The 19,085-nt window shown below is 47.0% G+C and overlaps 1 protein-coding gene, 1 long non-coding RNA gene and 1 pseudogene across 6 annotated transcripts in view; 1 reads left to right on the top strand and 2 right to left on the bottom strand.

Moving 5' to 3' along the window:
* The window catches only part of LOC139020832 (uncharacterized), a 126,708-nt gene that overhangs the window by 20,650 nt on the left and 86,973 nt on the right, over positions 1-19,085 (bottom strand). For all 5 annotated transcript variants that reach the window (XR_011473369.1, XR_011473366.1, XR_011473367.1 and 2 more), the window contains exon 6: positions 18,286-18,390. This is a non-coding gene — a long non-coding RNA (uncharacterized lncRNA). The remainder of the gene's footprint in view (positions 1-18,285; positions 18,391-19,085) is intronic.
* Positions 1-19,085, top strand: part of GGTA1 (glycoprotein alpha-galactosyltransferase 1 (inactive)) — a 52,513-nt gene that overhangs the window by 11,435 nt on the left and 21,993 nt on the right. Inside the window, exon 2 of the mRNA XM_070430829.1 lies at positions 16,645-16,760. The gene's annotated coding sequence lies outside the window, so the exon portion shown is untranslated. The remainder of the gene's footprint in view (positions 1-16,644; positions 16,761-19,085) is intronic.
* LOC139020895 (thioredoxin-dependent peroxide reductase, mitochondrial pseudogene) lies at positions 14,421-15,440 on the bottom strand (annotated as a pseudogene).

The following is a 19,085-nucleotide window of genomic DNA, read 5'->3' as shown; positions in this document are numbered from 1 at the left end:
TTACTATCCGTTTCTGTGCCTCCTCGTGGAGAGAAAGACAGCATCTGTCTGTAGCGCCTGTTGAGAGGCACACCCCTGGGGTCGTCCCTTGGGGATGTGGTCAGGGCTCCTTTCATTCTCACAGCAGTTGGCCTGACAGAAGCAGGTATTGGAGTCCCTTCTATTTGCAATCTGGGCTGGCACCCGGACCTTCCCGTTGAGGACCCAAGGGAGGTGATGCCACCCACATCTCTGTGTTTCTGGGGGTCAGAGGCCAACAGTCCTGTCAGCCAGAATTATTTGTTGGGTCCGAGGTGACTGGGTCCAGCCCCCTCTTTCTCCGAGAGGTTCAGGGCAGAGGTAGCCACAGAGATACTGCCGGCCCGGCCTCTGTGTCTTACTGCTCTCCTCTCCTCTCTGAAAGGTCGTCCTCTCCTGGGGGAGCCAGGGAGGGGCCGGACCCTCCCTCTGCTACTGCGTCTGGGCGTGTGGCCTGAGGCTTTGGCCCTCAAACCTGGGGCACATCACAGGGTTTTCTGCCTTCCCCTATGGTTTCATTTCCTGCCATGTTTGTCTCAAACTGAGATTCAGATGTGCTTTCTCTGAGGGATGGGGCTTGGACGTGGTCCACAAGGGCTCTCCTTGCCCTTCTGCAGGTGGTCAAACCAGGAAAGGGACCTGCTGCAGAACCAAGAGTAATTATAAAACAAAAAGAGCTTGCACTTCCTGGGCATTCACTCACTCCAGATGCTATTCTGGGAGCTTTAGTTACAAATGAGGATACTGAGGCACAGCAAGATTAAGAAATTTCCCAGGCCACATGGTAAGGGAAAGGTTTGGGACTCAGACACGGGCAAGGAGATGGTGCCCTTCATTATGGCACCACACTGCCTTCAGAGAGAAGACATCAGAGTGAGGGGAGCTGGCACAGCCCCAACTTCGTCCCCCTGGGGAACCCAGGCTCAGGGAGGGGCCGGAGCTTCCATAAGGTCACACAGGGGCTTGCTGGAGCCCAGGAGCCCTGCACTCCATCTCCTGCTGTGTCTTGGGGTTTTACCACCTTCAATCAATCATCAGAGTAGCAGTCTGTTACTCTGCAGGGGTTGGAAGGTAAACCCTGTGAATGCACCAGGGTAGCGGTGGCCTGGGAGGCCCAGCAGATACCGACAGCGCCCTCCCCGCACACCGTTTGTGAAAAGTCTTGGGCATGGAGCCCTGGCTTTAGCTGCAAAGTTTAGAAATTCTGCTCCCCCATCAGCGCCCCTGCTGCAGAGAAACTAGCAGCTATGTGGCTCCTGGATGTCACTTCCTGTTTGTGTGCCTGGGCTGAACTAAGAGCTCAAAGTGAAGGGCAAGGGGAGGGTGGAGCCTTCCTTGTAGGAATTACGATTGTTAGAGGTGGGAAGATCCTAGAAGATTGAGCCCAAGTGTTTCGTTTGATAGACAGGAAAACTGAGGCCCAGAGAATGTAAGAACCTGTCCTGGGTCACATAGCTTGCTGGAATCACAATGGTTTGGGGTTTGGTTTGGTTTATTTTCTTTGTTGTTGACTTTTTTTGGGGGGAGGGGTGGATGATAGAATCACAGACTGTGTGAGTTGGCAGAAATCTAACAAGGGCCCCAGCCACCTCCCATGTTTCAGATATGAGAGTCTGAGAAACGGGGTGGAGGTGGGTGGGGAGGGTAGTACTTTCTTAAAACTATATAGAGTTGGCCTTTGAATCAATGTTTATGGAATTAACATACAACAAATACCATGGATTCTGTGACTCAAATAATCACACATGTGCATCCATATAGGGGTTAGTGCCCTAAAGGACAAGAACAGAGTGCTACCCAGGAGAATTGGGAGGCCCTGGGGAGAATTCCTTAGGAATGACAGTGTGGCTGAAACCAAAAGCACAGGTGGAAGGTGAATGGCTGTGAGGGGGGTTGGGAAAAGGTGTCCCAAGAAGAGGGAAGAGCATGTGCAAAGGTCCTGAGGCAGTATTCTCATTTTGTAGATGAGTTGGGAAACCTATTGTTTTTAAAGGAAAGAGGCAGGAGGTAAACAACTAACTAAACAAATGAGTTAGTGGCCCAGCTGGTATTTCCGGGACATCTCCCCAGCCCATGCCAGCGGAGTTTTAGAAAACCCTAAAACTGGCTGTTTCCTTACTGTGTGGCCTTGAATATACCAGTTAACCTCTCTGAGCCTCTGTTTCTTCATCTCTGAAGTGTAACCTGCTTTTCTGCTCTTGGATCTCACACACATTGCCTGTGAAAGGGCCCTGTGCCTGCCAGTCAGTGTGGGAGCCCGAGCTTCCCTCCCATATCTCCTCCAGGGCCTTCCTTGAACCTCAGGTCTAAAGGATCCTCTCTCCACCCCATTGTTTTACCCGTAACCCTGCAATTTGCCACTCAGCATTAACTACACTTGGTACAAGCCAATGCCCTGCAGTGCCCCACCAAGACACGTGTATATGTTGGACAGTGAACTTTTAGGACATAAAGAAGGAAGTTTAGGAGCACCTACTATGCATCCAATATCTTAGCAGACACTCAGGCAGCATCGTTTAACCCTCACAACAATCCTGCAAGGGCAACTCTGCGTGCCCTTCTTCCCACTGGTTTAATAAGGACACTGAAGCGCCAAAGGCCATATAATCAGTGAGGGGCCACACTTGGGTGTAGCCAGTGTCCTCCTCCTTGAGGCTACCTTTTGGTCTATCTGCCCTTGAGCCAGTCCTGAGCAGAGGGCGCAGGGGCCAGGGAAGGTGAACCATTGTGGCTTGGACAGAGGGCACCCTGGCAGGCAGACTTCTTTAAATGTTAGTTCCACATTTCTCTGGGGTAGGGTGTGTTGGAGGAAATGGATTTGCATTGTTTATAAGTGGTGAGCCCCTTCTGGTTTCTGAATTCATTTTACACAAGAACGTTTTCTGGAAACCGGAGGATAGAAATTCACTGACAATGTCACTCTCCCAGCTGCAGTGAGTTAATATCCTAAAAGAATATTGGCCATCCCCACTTTTCTATAGTTTTCTTTCTCTCTTCAGTTTGTGTTTGAGCTTTTTCAAGCCAGATAGTTTCTTGGGAGGCTTATTAGAGGATTTATTTTGGTTCCGTTTTTATTTGAAATTCATTTAAATATATACGACAACACTAATCTTAGGAAGGAGGACCACTCTGCCTGTCATTTCTTTTGACTGAGCGGGTTGGGGCATACTTTAGTTGGCATCCTTGAATATTGGCATCCTTTTATTAATTAAGTACAGAAAGTATTGCTTTCACTTACATGAATTACAGCAGTGCAGTTTTGGAAAGTGTCAGAGAACCAGCAGATATATTTAATTAAATAGCTTTTTTGTTTGGTTTTAAAAGTAATATATTCTCATTGTAGAACATTTGGAAAAAGCAGAGAAGTAGAAAGGATAAAGTGATTGCTCTCATGATCTCATTGCATGAAAATTCATCACTATTACCACACGACTGTAGTTTATTGTGGTAAAATATATATAGCATAACATAAAAGTTACCATTTAGCCGAAACCAGTTTGGCTCAGTGGATAGAGCGTCGGCCTGCGGACTGAAAGGTCCCAGGTTCGATTCCGGTCAAGGGCATGTACCTGGGTTGCGGGCACTTCCCCAGTAGGAGATGTGCAGGAGGCAGCTGATCGGTGTTTCTCTCTCATCGATGTTTCTAACTCTCTATCTCTCTCCCTTCCTCTCTGTAAAAAAATCAATAAAATATATTAAAAAAAAAAAAAGTTACCATTTAAACTCTTCTGCTCTGAATTTGACTGCTCTAGGTAACTCATCTAAGTGGAATCATACATATTTTTGTCCTTTTTTGTGATGGCTTATTCCACTGAACATAATGTCTTCAAAATTCTCCCATGTTAAAGGGTGTGTTGGAATTTCCTTCTCATTTTGTAGATGAGTTGGAAAACCTATTGTTTTTAAAGGAAAGAGGCAGGAGGTAAACAACTAACTAAACAAATGAGTTAGTGGCCCAGCTGGTATTTCCGGGACATCTCCCCAGCCCATGCCAGCGGAGTTTTAGAAAACCTTAAAACTGGCTGTTTCCTTACTGTGTGGCCTTGAATATACCAGTTAACCTCTCTGAGCCTCTGTTTCTTTATCTCTGAAGTGTAACCCGCTTTTTTTTTGCCTTTGGATCTCACACACAGGCTGAATAATATTTCATTGTATGTATGTACCATATTTTGTTTATCCATTCATTCATCAATGGGCTATGGTGAATAATGCTGGTTGGGCATTGGTATACAAAAACCTCTTTGAGTCTCCTTTGAATTCTTTTATATACATACCCAGAAGTAGGCTGCTTAATTGTATGGTAATTTTATGTTTAATTTTTCGAGGAACCACCACCCTGTCCAAGAATTTTGATGTGTAACATCTATAGTTGAGATCATAGTCTATGTACAATTTTGTATCTGATTTTCTCACTTAATTTTCCATTTTATTAACTATTTCTCAAAAACATTGTTTGTTACAGGTTGCATAGTATTCCATTGCATTGCTATGCCATATTTCCCCCCTCTACTCATTGATTTCTGGATCACAGCAAAATATTTTAAATGATGATGATAAAATAACTTGCTTCTGGTAAACAGCCTACTGGTCTCTGTTCATACTTGTTTGAAAAATACTCAACAAAGGTAGGTTCCTGCCTTTAAGGAATTAAAACATTTTTCCTTAGAGATTACGGGGGGGTCATCCAAGTCAGTGGTTTTAAAAGTTCTTTGTAGCCAGGGAAACCTGACCTCAAACAAAATACCAGATAAAAGCACAGTGTGTGATAGCAAGCAGATAAAAGGAGAGAAGATCTAAGAAGGGTGCATAGGGGCTCAGAGATTTGCTCTCTCTGACCTTTGCTTCTCCTCTCTGAGGGAGAGAGAGTCTGGGAAATCTAGGGAGATTCTGGGGTTCTCTGGCACACAGTTTGAAAACCACCAGTCTGATCCAGCACTTGAAAGATGGGTAGATATCTTGAGAAAGAGGGACTTGCCTGGGGTCAAGTTCATTTTTGTACACTTATTAATTTTCATCTCTACACAAAGCAGCCACTGCCTGCATGTTGGAATCACTTTGGGAGCTTGTTAAAAATACGGGTTCTCAGGATTCTTCCTTCGTCTCCAAAACGGGGGATGTGGAAGTGACCAGGACTGGAGCCCCCAGCTCCATAGTCCACACTGGCCTCTGTGGGGTGCTCGCCATTCCAGCTCCCTGCATTTACAGGTGCTTGCCCGTCGACCCCGCCCACGGAACTCCTACTCATGCTTTGAGGCCCAGTTCAAAAATAGCCTCTTCCTCTTTGAAGCCGGCTGCACAGCCCCATGCAAGACTGCTGACTCCTTCCTCTGTGGCCCCAGAACACAACATGGGACATTCGTCTCCACTCACACTTCTTTCTGCTGTGTGTAATAGCTAATTGCTTCCAGGCCAAGATCCCTGACTAGAATGTTAGCTCCTCTGCATTCCTCACAGTGCCAGGCACATAGTGGGTGTTTTGTGGTTGTTTGTTGACTGAACTTGGATCTGGTACAGCCCCATATTTGGAGGATAAGATAGCCAAGGCTCAGATTATCAACAACTTACAGAAGGTCATTCAGCCCATCAGGGCAGTGCCAGGACAGGTACCTGGTTGTCCTGAGGCTCAGCCCATGGCCCTGGCAAGGAGAGCAGCTGTCTGGCCTGAGCAGGGAGCACTGGCCCCGGCTACCTTGTCCCTGAGTCCCACAATAGCCCAGGTTGTCAGAAATCCAGAGGACTCTGCCTGGTTTGTGATTGGTGTATCTGTTTGGATGTCTAGAATTTACTTTATAAAACTTTAGATCATAGTCTGTATAATTTCATATCGGTCATATACAGTAGGGAATACTATGTAAGCACTACCTGGACTGAGCCAGTGTGCAGATGCTAAGAAAGCAAGTCCAGTGGGGCGGGGTCAGCCAATCAGCTCTCAAGGATGCAGAGTCTGGGGTGGGGGCCAGCCAGCATCATAGCCAGAGGTGGCTGCTGCAAACCCTCCTGTTATCCCAATTTGCAATCAACAACTAATGCTTTTCTAATTCGTACACTGGGGGCTAACATTGTTTTTCAGTTGGGGAAAGAAGTGACTTGTGTATTATGATGAATGTCACACATGGGCTTACACTACTGAAATAAAAGTATTCATGATATCTATGTATTTATGATGTGTGGATGGGTTAAAGTAGCTAGTATTCATTCCCATCCTTGCATGAAGATGGGAATAGGGTCCCTTATCCAGTACCAGCCAGGAACTCCGGGTTCTGTGGCATAGATGGGAGACAGAATCCTGACCCTGAAACCCTAGCACTTGCCTCCACAGGGTTGCCTAACCTTCATAGCGCTGTGGACTCCTTTCACATCTGATGAAGCCTGCAGACAGCCCCTTTCTGAGAATGTTTCAAAATGGAAAAATAAAATGGGATTATAGAGGAAATGAGTCATATTGAACTATATAGTTATAATATTAATGAATTATGTTCATTATAATTTCAGCTCAAACTGAGTTGCTTCCTCAACTGTAAAATGGGGATAATTCCAGTACTTACCTCACAGAGTTTAGTGAGACTTGAATAATGAGTGTAAAGTGTTTAGAACATGGCCTGGCATGTAGTAAGCATTCTATAAATGGTAGCACTTGGCTATTATTATTATTATTATTATTATAGATTTCTGCTCTTCAGGAGTTCACAATTAAAGGTAGAATGAAAGGTGTAGGACTATAGCCCGATGAAGGGCTAGAGAGAGTGAAATGGCTTCTGACTGAGAGAGCACCATGCTTTTGTGTCAGCCCAACTTGGGTCAGTTCTGGCTCTGACCTTAGCTATCTGAGCATGGGCAAGAGATATCCCCTCTCTGAGCCTCGGTTTTCTCCCCTGTAAAATGGGGATACTGGTAGAATCTACTTGATAGGGCCACTGTCAGCTACACCTCCTTCCCTTCCAATCAGCCAGTTAAATCATGTGTCCCTCATTAGCCACATCTCCCTCCTTAACTTTCTGTACCCTCCCTCCCCCTGCCAATGAATCCAGCGAATTGCCATCTCTGCCACTGTCCCTGGGATGCTGAATGGGATTGTGTAGCCACTCTGTTACAACCTCAGCAGGGTCGCAGGGCTGCTTGGCACCCTGTGTCCTGGTCCCTGGTCAGTGTCCTCGTCTCTTGTCTCTCAGTGCTCATAGCATCTGCTCCTAACCTGGGTGGCTCTCAGGCTGCTAGCCCCACCTGCTCTCATCATGCATCACCTAGCTTCCTATTTCATAGGAAAGTGAGGCCAGAGAGAACAACACTCTGAACTTTCTTCTCCTTTCAAATTTGACTGAATGTTCACCCATCTTTGGGACTTAAGGAGAAAACAATTCTACAGGACAAAGGGAAAGTGTTCTTGCCTCTACTTTCCTTTCCTTTATTCTTGCAGGGTTATCATGATAAGGAGGGTAAAGGTTTTATAGGGAAGTGGGTAGACTAATATCTAGAGAATATCCTACTCTGTGTAAGATGGATGGAGTAGGTTATGCTGCAGTAACAAACAACCCCTAAATCTTAGAGGCCAAACCCACAAAAGTTCATTTCTGATTTTAATTAGTATGAGCATCCTGGATCAGCTGGGGGCTGGTCTTCATTTAAGGAGCCAGGCTGATGGAGCAGTCACCTTCTTGAATATACTCCATGGCAGAGAGAAAGAGAACCCTAGAAGGTCTTTCACCAGCAATGAAATGCTTGGGCTCGCTCCTATTAGACTAGTCACATGGGCCTATCCAACCACAAGGGGACCAGGAAATGATACCCTCCCGTGAAGGTGGAAAGCCGGAAATGTATGGTAGTACATTAGGAGTACCCCAGGTAGAGTATTCCCTCCGTGCTAGCATGCTAACATCAACTCCGCAAGCTGCTGTAGCCACCGACCTGGTTGCGCAAACAGAACAGTCTCTAGGCTTTCCACTGACTGCCGAGAAGCCACATGGAGAGAGGAAAAAGTCCAAAGCCACCTCTCAGCCCCAAGTGCTAAGCAAAGGAACAATAAGGCAGCTACAACTGCCAGTGTCTCAGCAAAGAATGTAGAAGCCAGGAAAAGAGAGCAGGTGATACTGCTAAGAGCTGTGGGGTCCAATCAGGGTTTCTACACCACATTCTTCATAACAGACCCATGTGATGTTTCCTAAGAGGGGCACATATTTTGGTGTTTTTACTCCACTTCTGAGCTATTTTATGTTTGTGTTTGAGTGAGGGATGTTCTTTCTAAATCGAATATCTGCAGTCCACACACAATGGTCACCTTTTTCCTATGGCATTTCTGTGGCATTCCCCAACTTATTCAAGAGCAGTGTGGGTGGGGAAGGAAAGTCGTGTGGCCACCCTGGCAGTTGCTTCTGGGGGTTTTCAGGGGGGCCTGGATAAGGGAACTCGGGAAGAAGACCGTTGACTGCAGGTTCCCAGCACTGTCCCTGCACTCATCAGTTTCCTGTGCTGTGGTTAAGAGGCAACTTATACTGGAGAGATGTCACACCTGGACACCAGTCCTGGGCTCCTCCTGTCCTTGCTGAGTGGCTTGGATAGGTCATTTCCCTTCCTTGGTGCCTCAGTTTTCTCATCTGTAACATGAAGCCGTTCAGAAGACTGAGGACATGCTTGAGAGGAGAGTGACCTCCAGCCACGTGGGCAAGGTGGCATGTGCGACTGCCCTCTGAGTCCTCCAGAAGTCCATGGAGCTTAGAGTAGGGAAGGCCTGAATGTTTGGGGGTCAGAGGACATTCACCTCAGTTTGCATGCATTTGGTGGCAGGGAAGTTGTGTTCTGGGCTCAGCTTCCCACTAGAGGACATAATGGCTGATCCTTATGGACCTAGCAGTCTGAACGGTGCCTGGCACATGATAGGTGCCTGTATTAAAGAAATATTTGTTGAATGAATGAATAAACAAATTCACACATTACTCTCTTCAACTCTGAATCAGTGACGTGCAGACTTTCTGTGGGGCAGAAGGAGATTGGAGAAATTCGTGGCTACAGTCCCCAGATAAGTCACCTTGGGCAAGTCACCAGACTCCTGTGCATGTGGTGAGAGAAGCACCCACCCTGCCTCACAGGCTGTTGTAGGGGCTCCAGCTGGCGGGAGGATTTGAAAACACCTTGTGTAAAGGAGACGGGAACATAGTGGACTCTTTGTGGACACAGAAAAGTGGTGCCAGAGTCTGTGAGGTGGAGAGTTCTGGAATAATCATTAATGGGAATTGAATAGCTACAATTTATGGGCTACTTGCTCCAATACCGGCCCCATGCCAAGCACTTTATGTGACTATCTCATTTACCGTGGTCTTAAGAGAGAGGCATTGTTATTCTCATTTTACAGAGCCCAGAAGATTTAAGTGATTGCCCAAGGTCATGCATTTTGCCAACACCCAGGCCTATCCCTGACTTCTATGGGAGCCTGCCTGCTGCCCCATGAGGAGGTGGAGACAGTCCCGTCTCTTAGGCACCAGTGATAATAATACAAGTTGCTTCTTTCTAAGTACCTAGTAGGTGCTAGACCAGCCGTGGGCAAACTACGGCCCGCGGGCCGGAAATGAATAAAACTAAAAAAAAAAAAAAAAAGACCGTACCCTTTTATGTAATGATGTTTACTTTGAATTTATATTAGTTCACACAAACACTCCATCCATGCTTTTGTTCCGGCCCTCCGGTCCAGTTTAAGAACCCATTGTGGCCCTCGAGTCAAAAAGTTTGCCCACCCCTGTGCTAGACACTTTACAGATGTTATTGGTCATCCTTTCAACAACTCAAGGAGTAGGAATTATTATCCCTGGTTCACAGATAAGTAAACAGAGGCTGAAAGAGAATGAAATGATTTATCCAGGGTCACACAGCAAGAAAGTAGGGGCAATAGGATTTGAACCCAGAAGACTGTGTCATTGGCCAGCCAGAGGGGCGCAGGGACTGGGAGCTGGCCCCTTGAGAGCCTGAATCTGCCTCTGAGAGGGGGGACAGGAAACAGCCTGAAAACTTTCACTTCCGCCATGTGAAATGCCCCTGGCAGGCTCCAGGCCTCTCATGTGGGCCGTTTTAGCTGGGGAGGAGAAGGCTTCTTTAGAATTTGACTCTCAGCAGTTCTGATGGTAGCTGGGTAAGCCTTGGATTAGGCAGTCCTTCTGGTCTCCACTCAAGGCCACGCTCTCCTCTCCTCACTTCTCCACAGCCTCATCACGTGCCTACGGCTCAGGAAGCACCAACAGCTCCTATGCAGGGGGTCTCCGCCTGGAGTCTGTGACTGGGTGTGAAAGGTGATATCCCCAGAACTGGGATACAATGCAGAGTAAGACACACTAGCCCAACCTTTCCATCCAACAGAGGGGGCAGGGTAGGAATCAACCATGCGCACCAGAGAGCCACCTGGAACTGGTGGCAGAGCTGAGAACAGAACCTCTGTGTGTGCCACACCTCTTTGCCTGGCAGTCCTTGGGGTTCTCAGATCACTGCACCCTTGCCAGCACATGTCTAGGCCTCCTTCTCTCTTCCATAGGCAAATGGGGCCACAAGTGGTCCAATAAGAGTGCTGCGGGGGCAGGAAGGCAAGCTCAGAACCTAGACTGGAGCGAAGCGCAGCTTACCCAACTCTGCCCTGCAGCCCTCACGCTGTGTCCTGGCAGCCTTTCTAGTCTTCGCCCTTTTGTTCTGGTGTTCTCCTGCTTCTGGGCTGTGCCACTCACTCAGGTTTCAGGGAGGTGCCCGTTAAGGACGCCCCGTTTTGCCTTCAATCAGCACACATCAGACCTGCCCACTCTTGCCTTCTGCTGGCAACTTCCAAATCGGGCTCCACCCTGGTTGTCTCTCTAGGATGTCTTTGCTGAGCTGACTGGTCCCAGCAAGTTCTTCAAACTCAACACATGTAGAAAGGAACTCATCAGTTTTCCTCTACTTCCAATTCTTTCCACTCCATTTTCCAGTCAACAACACCATCCACTCTCCCTCTTCAATCAGAAACCTGGAAACCAGCCCAGGCAGTTGGGCAAACTTGAGTGAGCTTTGGGATCCCCTGGAGACCTCGGCAGACACAGATTCCTGGGCCTACACTGCACGGTCTGATTGGTTGGGGCTGGGTGGGCTTGATCTCTGTATTTCTCAGGCTCCCAGATGATGTGTTCACGAGCCACACTTTGAGTAGCACTGGCCTGGACTCATGAGTGTTTCACTCCCTTGATCCCACTGCCCACTATTATTGTTGATATTATGATTGCCATCAACTTTAGAAGTAGTTCACATGTACTGAATGCTTAGGTGCCAAGCACTGTACTAGGTATGCATTTAGCCTACAGAGATATATGAGTGCCAGGTGCTATTATAGGTACTTTCATGTGGTACAAAACATACAAAAGTATTCGCCCATGGCATTGACATTCTGGTAGAGCAGGGGTCCTCAAACTACGGCCCACGGGCCACATGCAAATACAAATATTGTATTTGTTCCCGTTTTGTTTTTTTACTTCAAAGTAAGATATGTGCAGTGTGCATAGGAATTTGTTCATAGTTTTTTTTTAAACTATAGTCCTGCCCTCCAATGGTCTGAGGGAAAGTGAACTGGCCCCCTGTTTAAAAAGTTTGAGGACCCCGGCTGGTAGAGGAAGAAAGAAATTTAAAATGTAAATAAATAAACTACAAAAGGAAAGTCATTTTAATTCCAGGAAGTTCTCACAAAGAAGGTGACATTGATGCCAAGTTTGAAAGATAATTGATTTCATGTAACCCAAGGTCTCAAGATGTCCCTTCCTTCATTTCTCTCAATGCTGCTGTTTCCCATCTCAGTCCCTTGGTTCAGGTCTCCACTCCTTCACTTGGACATCAGCCAGCAGTCCCTTGGCTGGTTTCCTTGGCTGGAGATTTTCCTTCTCCCACCCACACTCAGCCTGCAGCCACCTAATTCTTCTAAATAAAGCAAATTATGTCATTACCATGGCCTAATGTCACTGAAGGATTTCTAGCATCATCAGGATAAGATGCACAGTGGGGATTCGAGGCTCCCGGTGACGATTCTGCACCCCCCGCCCCCCCAGCTTCTCTGCCACCTGCACACCCCACCCACTTTGTCTCCATACTTCAACAGCTCTGAATTAGAACTTGTCAACTGCCTACTTTGTCCCCCAAACTTATCATCAACCCTTCCATTCTGTATCTTTCCATTTTGCACAAGGGGAAGCACCTTCTACCCGTCTTAGGGGAACCCTTCCATCCTCCCCTAAAGGTTGCTCTTCCTCCCTGTTCTTTCCCTCCTCTGAATCTCCAAAGCCCTTCTCTCCTTGACTCTGTCTCATCAAGGCAATCCCACTGCCCGTAGTGTACTCCGGAGTCACCTGCATTTTCCTCTAGGACCTCTCTAGCTGTTATCCTCTAGTAAGAAAGGGGTCCTTACACTTACTGACATCACTGCCTCACCTGAGGTTCATTCCATGATCCACTGCAACCTGGCACCTGGCTACAGATGTAGAAACAGAGGCATAGAAAAGTTAAGTTACCCAGGATTGCATAGCCTAAGAGGCAGAGCTGGGGACGCAAATCCAGCCACCCTGGCCTCAGGGTGTCTGCTTGTAACCACCACATCTACCACCCCTCATCCACCTAGAGAGGTGGGGATGATGGTTACCCCGACACAGAGGAGGAAGCCAACCAAACTGCTCTGTCACATGCAAGCATCAGCCATTGTGTCCTTTGTGGCTGCCCTAAACATGTTTAGGATTAAACAAATAGTGACAGCCTACAACATTTTGGTCTGTAGTGTTCTTTGACAAGAACAGTTAATCCTCGTATCCTCACAGGTAAGCCAGGTGGGGATCTTGACCTTCATTTTCCCCAACAAGAGGTTGTCTGGGATGCAAGCCAGGGTTCCCCACACCCAGGATGTAGCCTCCTTGGCTGCAACTCCCAGGCCCTGCAATCGTTTAACTCGGGGTCTGGCAGATGGGCAGATGGGCAGATGGGCAGATACTGAATGCTGGCTGCTATCTGACAGATCCAGATCCATGGCTGTTTAGACTGGAGGGGGCCTTAGTGACCCATCGAATGATAAGATTAGTCAGCCCTGCCAGGCACCTTGCTAAGCTCTTACCTGGACAGCCTCTGGCCTTCTTTGATCAGTAGAGCCATACAGCTAAGGCTCATTTGCTGTGGTTCTCTGCCTGTCACTTAAGGAATAGCCAAAAGTGTGTTCTCCTTTTTCGGGAATCTGAGCATGAGAGTATGTCAGGGAAGGAGGAAGATCAGGTTGGATACTTTAGTTCAATTTTCCGCCTTCCAGTTTGTAGGCTCTGTCCAGTTGTGGTTAAACAGCCTGGAGTCCACTGCCTCTAGAACAGTGGTTCTCAACCTTCTGGCCCTTTAAATACAGTTCCTCATGTTGTGACCCAACCACAGAATTATTTTCGTTGCTACTTTGTAACTGTGATGTTGCTACTGTTATGAATCTTAATGTAAATATCTGATATGCAGGATGGTCTTAGGCGACCCCTGTGAAAAGGTCGTTCGACCGCCAAAGGGGTCTCGACCCACAGGTTGAGAACCACTGCTCTAGAAGGTCCCCTGGACGCAGCTGAGGGAAAGAGCAATGCCAGACCCACCACAGCTGGTGACGGTGAGCATGTCATCGAGGCTGCCAGAGCCTCCCTGTTCCCTGACCGCCAGTGGGTGATCCCGAGGATCACTCAGAAAAGGAGAGGCTGCTTTACTGAAAAAATGGGAGACCCATATGACCCATGATCAGTGCTTGCTCGTCAAAAGGACCAGTTTATCTTAGCCCAGCTCCTTAGCCTCCAAACTCTGTTATCTTTCCTATTGCATTGACTTTAAGTCCAGATTCATGGATGGATTAACACAACAGATCTTCCCTAAACCCCTAGTGAGGTGCTTGGTGGCACTTGGTATCGGGACAGGGAACACAAGTGAAGGAAAAGGCAGGGCTGTCCATTATTCTGTCGCCCTTGAGCCAGTGTCAGGAGAAGACAGAATGCCCAAGAGAAGGCAGCTTTCAGCAGGAAGGTCCCTGGCCATTTTTGTTTTTAACATACACATGGAAAAGTCCAATGTGTGATGAGTAAGTGGACATACCCGTGTAACTACTACCCAGCTCAAGAAACAACATGACCAGTCCCCTCCCAGTCTACCACCGCCCCCCCCCCCCCCCCCCCCCGACTTCTAACACCATAGATAGGGTTTGCCTGTTTTTGAACTTTAAAGAAACAGAACCATCCGGGGCTTCTTTCACTCAATGCTGTGCGTGTGAGGTTCATCCTTTTGATGTTAGTAGCTGTCGCTGGTTCATTCTCAGTGCTGTGTGTCAAATCCCAATTCGATCACAAAGGATCTGCTTTCTGGAGTTTTGTTTTGTTTTTAATAACTAACCATGTTTAAAAAGCCATAGCCAGTATTGCAAAAACAAAACATTTAGAGTAATATTTATGAATGCAAGCATAAGTTATTTTTTTTGCCTTCTGTAATCATCTTTGCAATGCTAAAAGTAAGTTCTGACTGTGGTTCTTTTGAGAAGCTGCAGGTGCACACAGTTGACCTACTGATTTACCGTCTCAAAGTATTCTTTGGAAGCAGTCAGGTGTGGCTTGGTCATAGGAGAATCCGGGGTCCAGTTTGCTAAGCAGACTTCTCCATGGACTCCCACAAACTGGAATGCTTTCACCAGGCAGAGGCCCACTGGGAGATCATTGACATTCAAATGCTTGATGACTCCATTGGGGTCAGTTAGGAAGAGACCTCTTAGTGTAAGACCAGGACCTTCTAACAGCACATCTTAGTCTCGGGAAGTCTGTTTAGTCAAATCTGACAGTAGCGCGATATTCATGCGGCCCCAACAGCCATTCTCCCTCAGTGTGGGGATCCAGGCTAGATGGCTATAGTGGGGAATCCGCTGACCCTGAAACAACTTCACAGTTCTCATCATGAAACTCATTGGCTTTGTCATGAAAAGCAATAATTTCTGTAGGGCACACCAGGTGAAATCCAAAGGAGAGAATAAGCGGATCAAATACTAGTATTTCTCCCTTAAGTCGTACAGGCTTAGTTCTTTGAACTCTCCTTTGACAAGGCTGTACCCTTAAAATAGGGTGTGTGCTGAGCAAGAGATGAGGAACTAGTGCTAAAAGCAAATTTTGCTTGATTGGAAGGAAACCACAATACATTTGTCAAGCACATTCTTCTAGAAGCAGCAGGCCTAAGGGCTGCCAAGGCAAAGATACCCCCAGGAATGGCCCTCACAAGACTAGCCACTGAATTGAGCAACCTCCCTCACCTTGGGGAAAAGGAGGGAGGGGAGGACCAAAGCCTCAGGGAGAATGAGATAGGGCCTGTGGGGGTGGGGCAGGAAGCTGGATCTGGTCCACAGAGGGCTTGGGGTTGCTTTCAGTTTTGGGTGCCCTGTTCATGTTCCAGTCCATGTCTCTTGGTGAGCTTATGTGAGTTTTATTTGGGATGTAGGCCTAGAGTAGAATGACTGGGTCATAGGTATGCATTTATTCGGCTTTGATAGATACCAGCAGGAAGGATTTAAGCAAGTTGTTAGAATTTCCAGACCCTAAAGCTCCTGGTCAACCAGCTCCTGCCCCAGGGGAGGAGCTGTGAAATGTGCTTTGGAGAAGAGTGGGGAAGATGCTGGATTAGGCAGCCTTTAGGGGTGGGGGTGGGCAGTCCTTGGCTCCTTCCTGTTGGGTTTTGGTCCCCTCTTCTTAGTCTGGGGTTTCCAGACTACTCCTGAGAGGTGTCTGGGGCTACTTGGGAAGGGAGGCATAAGGGGGCTTTGAGCTTCACTTTCCTGCTTTGGCCACAGCACTCCGTTGACCTTTGTTTCACACAGCGGAGTTCTGAGAATGACTTCATGTGTTTTTGAGAGTTTTCCTGCGGTGTTTGAAAATGCATTGCTCTAAGGTCCCGTCCAGCTGGAAAATTCTATTTTGGGAGCAGAAGGGTTAAGCATTATTCAGCCAAAGAGCCAGTTGGCCTTTTAAAGTTCTTATAGCTCGGTTTGCAAAGCGGGAGATCTCACTCATAACATTCTATAAAAATAGTGTTCAAACAAAACAGCTTCCAAAGTCTAAAGCAGCGGTCGCCAACCTTGCGGACCTCACGGACCCCCAGTGGCTGCTGGTTGGTGACTGCTGGTCTAAAGGATGCAGAGGCCAGGCTTCACTCTGAGGAACATATAGGCAGCATTTCAGCAACAGTCTTGAGGACATTGTACTTCCCCCATCCCTCTACATTTAAAAGTTTATTTTAGTTTAGTTTAGTTTCATTTTATATCTCCATTGGCTGTTCCTAATAGTAGTCACTTGGGGTTGTTTGGGTTCAGGACAGTTCCCATTTTTGCCAAGGAGTGGTGACGTGGGCGGCCTGAGTGTCCCTCTCTGGGGTGGTAGCCTTCCCTCCTCCGACAGCAGGCCTAGTTTGGACCTGTAGTTTCACTTGATGAAGGAGGCTGGGCTGTTCATGGGCCCAGAGAGAAATATGCTCTGCTTTGGCATGTAGCTCTTAGTCAACAGTCTGATAAACAGCTATTTCCCAGGGCCAGCAGGGAACAAAGCCTCTGGCTGCTCTGGGATTTGTCTGCCCCACTCTTCCTGAAACAGCTGTTTATTCTTTTGACAGGAGTTGGACCACAGCACCTTCCCTTCCTCCCAGCCCTGCCTCCTTCTGTAGAACGGAGCTCAACGGGACTTTGTTATTTTGCCTTTTACTCTGGGAGGAGAGAAGCAGACGATGAGGTATGTGAAATGTTGGAATGATCTACTTCTGCCTTGTTGGGGTCACTGGGGGAACTGTGAGCAGGCAGCAGTGAGGATCTACCTGGGGGAGGACCCTCGCTCTCCCCTAACCTCTTGCTGGTTCCCCCCGACTCAGTAGTTCTGGAAGAAGCCAATGTCCTTCTGTCCCCGGCATGGGATCTAGAAGTGGGAGCTGGCAGTTGTTGGCTCAGGGACATCACTGTAAGTTTTCCTGGATTTGGCTTCCCCTGGCAGGACCTCTCGGGGCTGTGGCGGCAGCCTGGGGTTTTCTCTGCAGGACTCAGGGTGACAGTGCAGGGGTCACGTAGGTGGATGCGGAGCCCTCTCCGTGCAGTAGACTCTGTTTACTTTACCTTATTTCTCTTGCAAAAATCCTTGCACAATGTTGGGATCATGCAGCAAGGCAAAGCTGGCTGGATCCAGGCTTCAGATTTCCAGAAGGGACTCAAGAAAAGGTACAACAAGATGTATCTCAGAGAACAGGTTGTACTGTTTGTGACAGCTGGAGTGACACTTAGCCATGTATTTAGTCTGAGACTTGTCTGTTTCCTCCGTCTGTGTTTACCCTGACCCTCATAATGAAAAACTTAACTGGAAACAGCCTTCTATGCACTCTGTTTTTCCAGGAGTTATACCATGTTTCTTCCAATGGGGAGCATTTCCCTATAATGCCCACCAATTTATTTATTTATGTAAACATTTATTTAATTATTTATTTTAGAGAGAAAGGAGAGAGAGAGAGACTGATTTGTTGTTCCAGTTATTTATGCATTCACTGTTTGAGTCCTCTATGTGCCCTGATGAGGATCGAACCCAAAACCTTGGTGTATTGGGACAACACTCTAGCCAGTTGAGCTACCCGGCCAGGGCCTACGCCCACCAATTTAGAGAAGTTTTTGGGTAAAGCAGCACCCTCCCTCTTCAGCTCCAGAAACAGCCCCCTGTCAGGAGCTGGGCCTGGGAGTCATAGGGTCTGCTTTTCAAACTGGCATCTCTTCCTGGGTGAGCTTGCCATCTCAGCCTCCGCTAAAGCTCAGTTTCCTCAGTGGAAAAGCCAGGGCACTGACCATGATGAGGGATGAACAGATGGAGTGAGTGAGTGAGGAAGACCTGCACCAGGCACACAGGAGATGCCTGGGAATGGCAGAGGAGCCAGTGCTCACCAGCTGGTCAAAGGAGAAGCCAGCCCCTCAATGAGGCTAGCCCCAGATTGGCTAGCTTTGGGCCAATCACTCCGTGATTATCATAAGAGGCAAAAAGAGAGAATGTCCCAAAGAGACCTGAGTGATTAATCCGTTGTAAGCCCTCATGTTTTCTGAGAACAGAGTGGTGAAAATGGTGGGTACCAGAGGCCAATGTCCTGGACCTGGACCTGAGTCCCGACTCTACCACTTCATGCTCTGTGACATTGGGCAAGTTACTTAACCTCTCTGAGCCTCTATTTTCATATATTTAAAATGGGGATAATTCTAGAGTGACTTCACAGGGTTGCTGTGAGGCTTACCTTGAGAAACTGCTGACAAAGTAGTTAGCCCTGGGCACGGCCTGATTCAGTCTGAGAGCATCAAGTGTTGTTAGGGCCTGAAGCTTATTCAATTTTCAGGGTCTTCTTTAGAGAAAGAATGTAAAATTGCAAATACAATATTAGTCATGGAAATGGATATAGTTGACCCTTGAACAACTAGGGTTTGAATTGTGTAGGTCCACTTATACATGGATTTTTTTCCCCAATAAATACTGTAAACATATTTTTCTTAAAATTTTCTTTAACATTTTCTTTTCTCTAGCTTATTGTAATAATACAGTATATAATACATATAACATACAAATATGTGTTAATCAACTGTTTATGTAATTGGTAAGGCTTCCATCAATAGTAGGCTATGAGTAGTTACGTTTTTGGAGAGTTAAAAATTATATGAAGATTTTCAGCTGCAGGGATTCAGCACCCCTAATCCCTTCATTGTTCAAGGGTCAATTTTATTTAGAATATGAGCAGACATATCACAAAAATTACAAAAACTGACAGATACTCCAAATAGGACAAAATCCAGACAACATCATAATAAAATGATGTGAAAACAATGTAAAAATGATTAGCAGTATGTGTCTAATGCACCAGTCATATTTTGGCTGCACATTCTTGGGTTGCCTTGTTGTCTGACAGTGATTTTGTAGTATCATTTTTAATAGAGACAAAAGAAAGACAAACCAGTTTTGTCTCTAGCAGTGGTTAATCAGCGGTTGCTTTTTATTACTGAGCGTTTAGAAAAGTTTCCTTCAGCTTCACAACTTATTATTGGT

Source organism: Myotis yumanensis, unplaced genomic scaffold (assembly GCF_028538775.1).
Source record: "Myotis yumanensis isolate MYYU_CA2020_CCGP unplaced genomic scaffold, mMyoYum1.0.hap1 SCAF_12, whole genome shotgun sequence".
In the NCBI taxonomy this organism is placed as follows: domain Eukaryota; kingdom Metazoa; phylum Chordata; class Mammalia; order Chiroptera; family Vespertilionidae; genus Myotis; species Myotis yumanensis.
Note: the sequence above shows the minus strand (reverse complement) of the source record. Positions and strands in the feature narration are given on the sequence as shown.